Source organism: Cynocephalus volans, chromosome 1 (assembly GCF_027409185.1).
Source record: "Cynocephalus volans isolate mCynVol1 chromosome 1, mCynVol1.pri, whole genome shotgun sequence".
In the NCBI taxonomy this organism is placed as follows: Eukaryota; Metazoa; Chordata; class Mammalia; order Dermoptera; family Cynocephalidae; genus Cynocephalus; species Cynocephalus volans.
The window spans coordinates 230,191,073-230,203,210 of record NC_084460.1 but is presented as its reverse complement, the minus strand read 5'-3'; positions in this window follow the sequence as shown (position 1 = coordinate 230,203,210).

Below are 12,138 nucleotides of genomic sequence, written 5' to 3'. Positions count from 1 at the left end.
TTTTACTAAACGGCCAATGGTATGTTTTGATTGACATTAAGTGGAGATGAGATGGGGAAAAATACTGATTCTGTGAAAATACCCCCTTTCTCCATTAGTGGCATGCTCATTCAACTCTTATCTTTATATTCCAGTAAGTTACTTTGCTCCCCCTGTTTTAATAAAAACAAAAAACAAAAAAAGAAAAAACGTAAAAATGCTTGCATACTTTGTTCAATTGGAGAATTTAAATGTTTTTTATTTATCATTGTAAAACCAAGGACAATTTTATAACATTTTGTACATAGGTGTTTCATGTAGGCAATTTGTCTTTAAGAAAGGATAAATAACTCTAAAAAAAAGAAATCCTAGATAGTTTTCCCTTCAAGTCAAGCATCTGTTTAAATAAACTTCTTGTTTAAAAAGAAAAAGAAAAACACTGAGGTAATAAAAGAACCAACTCATAATTATTTTGAGGATTAAAACAACTAACATTAATGAAGCACACAGAATACTGTCCAGCAAATGATAATTCCTCAACAAATAGTGGTTATTATTATTCCACTAAGTTTAAGGTGGCTAAAGGATGTCCAAATGAAAATGGTCAGAGAAGAGTTGGAATTATGGGTTTGAGACCAGGAGAACATCTGAGTATAGTGTTTCTTTAAGAAGTTATAGAATTAAAAGAACTCAGTGAATGAATCTCTGAAGAAACATCAACATTTAAGTCTTGCAGACTTTTCATTGATCCACTTATTATACTAAATTTTTGTTTTAACTATTATTCAGTCCCAGTTTATAACTCTAACATGTTTTTCCAATAAACCATTTCCAAACCCTTTGTAAGTATTCTTACAATCTATTCTTATTATTTTGATTTGTATGAATCTATGTTAATGTTGTATTGTCTACTTCAATTTTTCTAGAAAACTGTAATATCCTTTAGGGCAAGATTCTATAGGGCTACATAAATACTAAAATATTTCTTCAATGACACATAAATATCACCTACATCTAATTGAAAAGTCATTGATGATTTCCACATTCATGTACAATTTTGATTCCTGTTTAAGAACTATTGGGACCCACAGGCAGTGCTAGTCCCAGAAAAGAATTGTAACCAAAAATTAGTTTTGAAAAAGTCCTTGTCCTTTGGCATCTGTCTGATGGTACTGCTTGCCACAATTTCAGTCAGAGTTCTCCTAAATGCTAATTTAACAGTCTACTTTTTAGCATTAAGGTCCTCATTTATTTAAATTGTGAAAAAGTGCTTCTCTTAATAATATTTCCTTTCCACTTTAAAGACATTAAGAGAGAATACCAGAGCTTTCTCAAAAAATACAAATGAGATTTTTAAGCCTATAAAAGGTCAATCACAAAAATGAGATGCTTGCCCTCAAAATTAAAAATAAAAAAGAATGCAATATTCAACAAGGGAGACACTGAGAATAATATGGAAAGAGTAAGAAACAGCTGGATTAACAAGTGAGTAGTTATCATATCCCTAGATGTCATAGCTACATTTGACTCTGGTGCCTATGGAAGCATTTCTAAAATAAAGAGCTTAGTATGTACTGTACCATTCCAAAACAATTCTCAAATTAATAAAAAGACACAGATAAAAATAAAATGTGCTATTCAATTCCAAGTAAACTAAAATCACACAAAGCAATAAAGAATACTTGTAAGTTTAACACTTTATTGTTTTAATGTGTAGTTTTTATTTTTAAATTACAATTGTATATAAAATTGTGATATTCTCCCTCAATAAACCAAGTCTATAGAAAACAAATCTATTCAGTCTATTACTGACCCAATGCAAAATTACCCTAGTTACAATAAAATGTATTCCTTTTCAACAAATTATTTGAGCACTTTTAATGTGCTAGATATTTAATACCCACTGTCCTAGGAACTGGGGATATAACAGGGAAATAAAATATTCAAAAACACTATTGGAGGAAGGAGAATGAGGCAGTCAAAGAATAAAGAGTAAGGCATATAATTTGCGGGATGAAAATAAGTGCAATGAAGAAATAAAAAGCAGGAAAGGAGAATAAGGAGTGTCTAGATTTCCAGTGTTAATTAGGGTAGCCAGAGAAGACCTCACTGAAGTGACATTTGAGTAAAGACCTGAAGGAAGTGTGGTTGTGGACAATGAAGCTATTTGGGTGAATCAGTTTTCCAGACAGAGAACAGGGAAGAACAGATGGGGTGAGCAAGGGAGGAAGCAGAGAAACCAGATAAGAAGCAAGAAATAGTAAAGGCTTAGACCATATAAGAAATGGTGGGATTCTGGATGTGTTTCTGAAAAATAGAGTCAAGCCACAATGTTTGCTGAAGGATGGAATGTCGAGTAGAAGATGATTCCATGTTGTTTGGCCTGAGTAGGTGGAAAAATAGCATTCCCAGTACCTGACACTGATGGGTACTAAGTACTGTACTTGTATTCAGCAACAAGGAGTTATAGGGGTCTTTCGCAAGAGCAGTTCAATGAAGTGGTAAGGGGCAATTTAAGAAACAATAGGAGGAGAGAAATTGGAGTATAGACAGTTATAGTCCAGAAGATTGGAAAAGAGGAGCAAAGAATTAGGACATGAGCTAGAGGAAGAAGTGAGCTCAAAAAATTAAATCGGTTATTGTTTACCTTACAAACTACCCAAATAAAGTAAAAATACATACCTTATCTTGTCTTTTCAAATTATTTCACCATATCCTATTCCTGTTTCTTTTAACTGTTTCCCTGTGAATAGCAAGTTAGTAAAATAATGAAATAATTGGACTCATTCAAGTCAAATTACAACAGTGTAACAATAATGCCTCAAACAAAGTAATTGCAAGAACATGTATAAAATAAGCAGCAAATCTTTATTATCAGAAAGGGGAGATCACTTGGAAAAAGAGTTTAGTGGTTTGTTCAGCAATAAATAAGAGTTATTTCCTTTATTAAAATGCCTGATTACATAAGAAGTACACAAAATATTTTTAAATTGTATCATGGTATCAGTTCTCTCACCATGAAATTTTACTTCCTGTGGTCTTGTAGGCATAGATCTGCTGGAGACAGGAAGCAAAGAATGCCATTCAGCTGAATGAATGAATGAATCATTATGGTAAACTAGATACAATTCCCAGAGTCAGGTCAGGACATCAAGGATAACAACAATGTGGCTCTCTTCATAAGGACATGGAAGTTTTTGGTTTGTTTGTTTTTGTTTTTTGTTTTTCACCAAGAGTGAAAAAAGATACTGTTTGGGGGCTTCATTCAAAAGATTCCACTAGAGTCTATGTTCCATGGACTAAGTCTGTCTTGCTCCCTGTTTTTCCAGGATCTATCATGGTTCTGAATGCATAATATGAATCAATAAGTATCTTTTAACGAATAAGTGAATGAATAAAAACAGGCAAGAATTAATTAAATGAATAAATGAATGAATAGCACTATAACCCTATGGAACTATATTAGGCAATAAATCACGGGTAGAGTCTCATCTAATACATAAATAACCACCATATGTAACTCCACTTGTACCACATAAATAGAATATTTTGAAGACTATACATATACAAGTACTTCAAAAAGTTCATGGAAAAATAGAATTAAAAGATAACACAAATCTTTCTATGAACTTTTTGAAGTACCCTTGTATTTTAGTTATCCAAACTAACCTCATTGATGTGCCTGGTAAAGAAAAGCTTAATTTGGCCTTGTTTGTTTTTAGCAAGACTATCACTAAGGGGTTCCAGCAGTTGCTGCTCTTAAGAGTAAGACTATATTTTGAGAGAATCATCATGAAGAAATCTGTGAAGTCACCCTAAATGTGAAGATTCAGATGTATGTTGTTTAAACAATGTAAACTGGATTATTCTTTAACAGTTGTGAAATAACCAATCACAATATCAGACTGTTTAATGATGTGAGAGATCTGAGGTTCAGACATGACCATCAAGATGGTCTTTGAATTCTGAAAGGTCTATTTTGTTGCATGGGGAGCCCAGGATTTCATTTCTAAGAAAGATTACTGGGAGCTGAATATGGACAGCTCTTCAGACTGGACTGTAGGAGTCTGTAAGGATTCCTGAATAAGGATAATGGCACAGCAATTGAATATGAATATATATTTCTTCTTTTACACGTAAGAGGATAATCATTACAGCCTCTTTACCACACCTCTTCCTCCCCCTCAATGTTTCTTCACCGTATAGAGAAACTTCTGGGCAGAACTGGTGTGTTTCTTGATTTTAAGAGTGGCAGTGTGAGTTTTTGGAATGTTGCCAAGAGTTTTCTCATATGGAGGTATCCCACTTTTTTATACTGGCTACACATAAACAAGGATAAATCAGGAATCTGATGGATTTCTGGGAACTCCATATCTGAGGGAGCCCTTCTTAGCTGAAGCAAATCAGTAACAATTTACTGTTTAAGTTTTTTCTACCTTAATATAACCTCATTTTATTGTTATTAAATACAAAGATAGTATTAAATGCAAAAATTTTTGGTCCATATTCTTTAAATTAAAATCATCTCACAGATTCTGGTTCAACAGGTCTGAAATGGGGCCAGAGATTCTGTACTTCTCACAAGCTCCCAGGTGACTCTGATGCTGCTGGTCTGCAAACCACATTTTGAGAAACAAAGTGCTAGACACTCTGGAAGATAAAACAATGCATATTACCCATCCTTTTAAACTAAAATGGAATAAATATTATAAAATGACATTTTGAAAAGAGGACATCTTTCATTTTTGTGTAAAATAAGAGTAGGTGCAACAGACATTTTTACCCTATTGTTGAGCATAGCAAAACTAATTTATGAAGTAACTATCAGCAGTGAGGTAAGGGATTGGTTAGGGATCAGGAACTGGATAGAAGCAAGGCACAGGGTAAACTTCATGAATGGATAAAAGTCAGTTTTGTTGCAAACATTACTTAAATTCTATAAAGTATTTTTACAATTTATACACATCAAGATGGCCAGTTCAAATTGGCTATATCAAAATGTCCTGTTTCAGAGAAAGACATATATATAAATAAGTATATATAACCATTCATCAAACAAACACTTTTTACTGTATGCTAGGCAGTGTTCAGGCAATTAGAATACAGGAAAAAACAAAATTCCGAAAAAATCAGAATACAGTAAGTACCAAAATTGGTATTTATTGAGGGTTTAGGACCCTGGGCACCAAAAGACAAAAAAGTGCTATAAGAATTCAGAGGAAAAACATACCAGTTCTGACAGAGGTTATCAGGGAAGATTCCATGAAGGAGATGGCAACTAGCCTTATCTAAAAAGGGGATAAGATTTCCCAAGGCAGAAGTAGAAGAATAAGACATTTTAATTTAGAGGGATAAAACAAATGGAGAAGGAAAAGCAGAGGTATAAATAAGGGACTGGAAAGAACTCAGATTATCTGAATAATAGGGTAATAATAGGGCAATTACAAATGAAGAGATTAAAAAGGTAGGGTTAAGTCAAATGATTTGTTTTAAATATGGGGCATTTGCACTAGCCAGATTTTTATACTATGCAAGAATTCTCTTCCTCCAGATCTTTGAATGGCTTGCTCCTTCTCAGGTCTCAGGCTAAAAGTTCATCCTCAGAGAGGTCTTCCCTGAACACTCCCTAAAAAACTCAAATCTGAATTTACATTAATCATCTTTTTATGAATTTATTTACTATCTGTTTTCTCCTACAAAAATATAAGCTACACTTTTGCTTCCAGCCACTATGAAATGACAGTGATCAAATTTACCCTACTGCGTGAAACTACATAAAACCTGTACAATATTTATGAAACAATGGTTTTTGGACATTTGACATCGGGCAATGCAGGACAGTGATCCCTAAGAGAGAGAAACAAACAAAGTAAGCCCTCTGAATGCCCCAGCTACTGCCTAAAGAATGGTTGTAGCACAGGAAGGAAAATCCAGGCAGAGCTTGATGATCTCACTGAGTTGAAGAGATGAAGCTTGGAGTCCAGACAGGCCAAGGTAGCTAGGGTTAGCAAAGTAGATAACAAGGAGGAAAGAGATGCACAGAGAGGGAGATCTACAGAAGGTTCCTCGAGTCTTTAGCTGGTTAATGACTAGCACTGGTGTGTGAAGAAATTACCTGAGGCAAGGGGTGGGAGAGCACCTTAAAGGAGCAGAGGAATAACCTTCAGGACTCAAGCAGAGCCAGGACTACTAGATGTTCCCATCCTCCAGAGTGGAAAACCTTGCAGTTTACAGGGCAGGACATTGGATAGAGTACTCAGATATGTATTGCCTCAGAAGGGGGAAAAATTAGCCCTAGTTTAAAGGCTCCTCTGTTCCTGCCTAACCAAGCTTAAAAGCAAGGTTTGGAAAGATCACACAGTTTCCAAGTAACTTAACCGTGTCCTTAAATAAAAGCTCAAGAATATTTATAGGAATAAAGAAAATTCAGTATCCGATGGAGTAAAATGCACGATGTCTAACAAGTAATAGAAAATTGTCCTGCATGCAAAGAAGCTGGAAAATAAAACTCATAAGGAGGATTTTAAAAATCAATCAAGAAAAATAGAGAAATAAAAAAGATAAATAGAAATATAGAAATTAGTAGACAAAAACAAAAGTTATTATAACTATATTCCATACTTCCAGAAGTGAAAGAAATACATACTCATGTTATTTGTTTTAATTGAAACATAGTTGATCATACATATCTGTGGGGTACAGTGTTAAATATCAATACCTGTGTGCAATATGTGATACTCAAGTCAGGATGATTAGTACATTCAATGTTATACAATGTAATAAATTTTTGTGGCCCTTTACCAATTTACTTACTCATTTGAGTTAGAAACATGGACCTCACTACTATACTTACAGAAAGTATAAGGGAATATTATGAACAACTAAATGCCAACATATTAGATAAATAAGATCCGATGAACATATTTTGAGAAAGATATAGACTATTGAAACTGAAAGAAGAAATAGAAAATCTGAACAGATCTATAACAAGAAAAATAAATTCGTAATTTAGAGTCTTCCCCCCAAAACCCCCTCCAACCCAGGTATTTTCACCAAGAAATCCTACCAAACATTTAAAGAAGAATTAGTACAAATTCTTTACAAACTATTCCAGAAAATAAATGAGGGAACATTTTACAACTCACTCTATGAGGCCAGTATTATCTTGATACCAAAGCCAGAAAAAGACATTACGAAAAAAAAAAATTCCATATTTAAATCCCTCATGAATATACGTACAAAAATCCTCAAAAATATTAGCAAACCATAACCAGAAACAGTCCACCTGGAAGCAGGAAAGAGAGCAATACCCAGGGTCCTAGGCAGGAGCTGAGGGCAGCCCCCTCTGCCCAGAAGCAGGCAAGAGAGCAATATCTGGGGTCCTAGGAAATAAACAACACTGATTTTGGTAAAGAAAATTATTGTTTGATTTTATTTGGATATATTGAGGATAAGTGCTAGCAGGTCAGCCAGGGGAAGATGATCAGCAGGTAATTGAAATGTGGGTCTTTGAAGTAAGGTACCATTTGGAAATATACATTTGGAAGTCGTCTGCTTAGAGATGATATTTGGAGTAAGAGGAGAAGGCAGCAACAAGCTGAAAGAGAAGTGAGCAAGAAAAGAAGAGAAAAGAGGAGAAACTTGGAGAAGTCAGCTGGCATTCTAATATCAGAAAATGCCCCAAGAGCTATGTTGTTAGTTAGCCTAAATGCCCTTCCTAATGTCATGGTCTGTCAAGTGACACTAGCAAGATAGCAGACTAGGAAGTTCCTGGTCTTCATCTCCCCATGAAAACATCAAATAAACAAATAAATACCGACAAAAATAACTTTATAGGAGCTCTGAAAATCAATCAGATATCTACAGCAACCAAGCAAATGCCTAGTCAAGAAAAAGCCACATTTATTATGGTAGGAAATTTTTGGCTTTTCTACTTGCCTTTGCCCCATCCCCTTTCCAGCATGGCATAGTGTGGTTGGGAGGAAATGGCCCAGTTCCTGCTTCCCTCCCTGAGGGAGGAAGAAGCAGACTGGTACTTGTTTGTAACATCCTAGCTTGTTTGTGAGCTTCCTGAGGGACTATTTTCTGTTTTGCGTGAATCCAAATTCAGAGTTGGGAATGGTGGCATAGTTTGGATCTCAGGCTGAAAGCCACAGAAAGAAGTATGCATGGAAACCAAAGAAGCATTCTAGGCCTGTAGACATGTGAGGGTAAGAGATTACAGGGAAAGGAATACAATAGAACATTGAAGTCCCCAGGATGAAGCTAGGGTAAGATTCTTTGGGGAATTAAGAAACAAGTTGCCAGAGAAAATAAGAAGGGTAAGACATATATACATACACACACACACACACACACACACACACTCTCAAGACCAGATAGGACCCATACAGGAAAGACCTTCTCAGACCTTAAGCCTTTACCTTGGGCTGATCTCAAGGGTCAGAGGTCTGCTAGTTTATGAAGTTCTTCCACACCGGGATGAAAAGACTAGTCTGGGAAATGTGGCTATTGTTCCAAATGCTCAGTTTTCCACAGAACATCAGAAGAAATACAAAGAAAGAGGGAAATATGGCCCATTCAAAGGATCAAAATAAATTTCCAGAAACAGTCCCTGATGAAACACATGCAACAGACTTACCAGGCAAAGACTTTAATGCAACAATGAGATACAAATTATTTTTTAAAAAACCAAAATCTGGAGCTGAAAAATAAAATAGCTGTATTGAAAATTTCATTAAAAGAGTTCAACAGCAGAGTCAAACAGGCAGCAGAAAAAATCAGTGGACTTGAAGACATGCCATTTAAAATTATGGAGTCTAAGGAACAAAAAGCAAAAAAGGGTTAAAAAAAAAAAAGCAAACAGAGCCTCAGGGACTTATAGAATACCATCAGGTGGGTCAATATACACATTATGGGAGTCTCAGGAGAAAGAGAGAAAGTGTCAGAGAGATTATTTGAAGAAATAGTGACTGAAAACTTCTTATATTTGTGAAGTGTAGATATACAAATCTAAGAAGCTCCACAAACTCCTAGTATGCTAAATTAAAGAGACCCACATGGAGACACATTATAGTCAAACTGTTGAAAGATAAAGACAAAGAGAGACTCTTGAGAACAGCAAGAGAAAAGCAACTTGTCACATGCAATGGGTCACCATTAAAACTATCAACAGATTTTTTCCAGTAGAAATCTTATACGCCAGAAGACAGTGGGATAATATATTTAAAATGCTGAAAGAAATAAAAAAACTCAACTGAGAATTCTATATGCAGCAAAACTCTCCTTCAGAAATGAGGGAGAAATTGAGATAGTCTTCGACAAACAAAAGTAGAGGGAGATCATTACATTGGACCTGTCCTTCAAGAAATGCTAAATAGAGTGCTTCAAATTGAAATGAAAAGATGTTAGGCAGTAATGCAAAGTCACATAAAAATATAAAGTTCTCTGGTAAAGGTGAATGTGTAGACAGATATAAAACTCAATAATATTGTAATTTTGGTTTGTAACTCCACTTTTTATTTTATATAAGATTTAAAAGACAAATGGATACAAAATAATTATTAATCTATATTAATGGTTATTCAATATATATAAAGACAATCTGTGACATCAGTAACAAAATAGGGGAAGCAGAGCTGTAAAGGAATAGATTTTTTGCATGTATATGAAGTTAAGTTGGTATCAATTTAAGGGAGATAGTCATAGCATTAGAGAATTATATGTAATCTTTTTTTTCTAACCACAAAGAATATATCTATAGCTTATGCACAAAAGGAAATGAGAAGATAATTAAAATGTGTCACTATAAAAAATTTAAAAAACACAAAGGAAGGCAGTGATGGAGGAAGTAAGGGACAAGAAAAGCATTAAGACATACAGAAAAGAAATAACAAAATGGCAATATGTACTTCTCTATCTGTAATTATTATAAATATAAATGGATCAAACTCCTCAATCAAAAGACATAGATTGGCAGGATAGATTTAAAAAACAACAAAAAAAGAGCACTCCTGGGGTGTTAAGGCAGGAATCAAGGGCAGCCTCCTCTACCCAGAAGCAGGCAAGGAAAAAACAAAAACACTGCTTCTGTGCAGGTGGCCCAGCACAGCCACTGCCACAGCCACAGCTATGGTTGCCACAAAAGCAGCAGATGCCACAGGAGTAGCCACAGCCACCATGCAAGTGGCCCACCAAACACTCAACTGCACTGACACAAGTGGTGTCACCAGCAGAGAACAGAAAAAGAAGAGGATGTCTCTCTTCAAAGCCCATTCCAGAATAATAGAAGAAGCAACTGCTCTACCAGAAGACCTGACATCAACATAGAGATATTAGAAATATGAAAACCCAAGAAAATATGACGCCACCAAAAGGATACAATAATTCTCAAATACCAGACCCTATAGAGCAGGGAAGTCTTGAAACGACTGGAAAGGAATTCTGAGGAACAATCTTAAGGAAACTAACTGAGATACAAGAAGACTCAGTTAGACAACACAATGAAATGAGAAAAGTCATTATCTAAAAGTCTAGGATATGAAGGAAGAAATTTATAAAGAGATTAATACCTTAAAAAGGAATGTAGCAGAATGCTTGAAACTGAAAGATTCACTCAAAAAAAAAAAAAAAAACACAAGGGATAGCTTAAGCAGCAGGCTAGAACAAGCAGGCAAAAGAATTTCTGATCTTGAAGACAGTCTTTTCAAAATAACCCAGGCAGAAAAAAAAAAAGGAAAAAAGTATTCTAAAAAATGAAGAAAATCTAAGACAGCTAGCAGACAACTGTAAGCACACAAACATTCAAATCACAAGTGTTCCAGAAAGGGAGGAGAAAGAAAAAGGCATGGAAAACCTACTTAATGAAATCATAATGGAAAACTTCCCAGGTATAGGAAGAGACACAGACCTTCAGATCCAGGAGGCTCAAAGATCCCCAAACAGATTCAACCCCAAAAGATCCTAAGAAACATTATAGTCAAACTGGCAAAGCTCAAAGATAAAGAGAGAATGATAAAAGAAGCAAGAGAAAAGCATCAAGTCAACTATAAGAGAGCCCCTATCAGACTAACAGCAAACTTCTCAAGAGAAACTCTTCATGCGAGAAGAAAAGGGGATGATATATTCAAAATACTGAAAGAAAAAATCTGCCAGCCGAGAACACTCTACCTAGCAAGGCTATCCTTCAGAAGCAAGGGGAAAATAGTGTGTTTTCCAGACAGACAAAAGCTGCAGGAGTTCACCACCACACAACCAGTCCTATAAGAAATCCTCAAGGTAGAGCAAAAACAGGAGGCCCAAGATCTGCGCTGGAACAGGCAGGAGCTGCGCACTGCAAGACCCCAGTCCAGGAGAGTGCCACCACCCAGAGAGTCCTGAGAGCCATGGGGTCCACATGCCCCAAGTCAGCTGCACCAGAACAGGCAGGCACCAGGATCCCCAGCCCAGGCTAGTTCCCACTGCCCAGAATTGGCAGTCCCTTCAGGATCTAAGCCAGACATCAGGGTGAAACAAGTGGACTGTGATACCCCCTGCCAGATGACTAAACACCAAAGGAAAGATACCAGAAATATGAAAAATCAAGAAAATACATCACCACCAAAGGAAAATAATAACTCTCAAGCTCTAGATCCTATAGAAGTCTTTGAAATGACTGACAAGGAATTTAGAGTAACAATTGTAGCGAAATTAAATGAGATACAAGAAAACTCAGTTGGGCAACACAATGAAATGAGAAAAATTATACAGGATCTGAAAGAAGAAATGTACAAAGAAATCAATGCCCTGAAGAATGTAGCAGAACTTGTGGAGCTGAAGGTTTCAATTCAAGGAAATAAAAAACACAACAGAGAGTCTAACCAGCAGGCTAGAACAATCAGAAGAGAGAATTTCTGACCTTGAAGACAGGCTGTTTGAATTAACACAGGCAGACCAGAAAAAAGAAAAAAGAATTTTAAAAACTGAACAAAATGTAAGAGAGATAACAGACAACCTTAAGCACTCAAATATCTGAATCATAAGTATTTCAGAAGGGGAGGAAAAAGGAAATGGCACTACAAACATATTCAGTGAAATAATAGCAGAAAACTTCCCAGGTATAGGGAAAGTCACAGATCTTCAGATTCAGGAGGCCCAAAGTTCTCCAAACAAATTCAACCC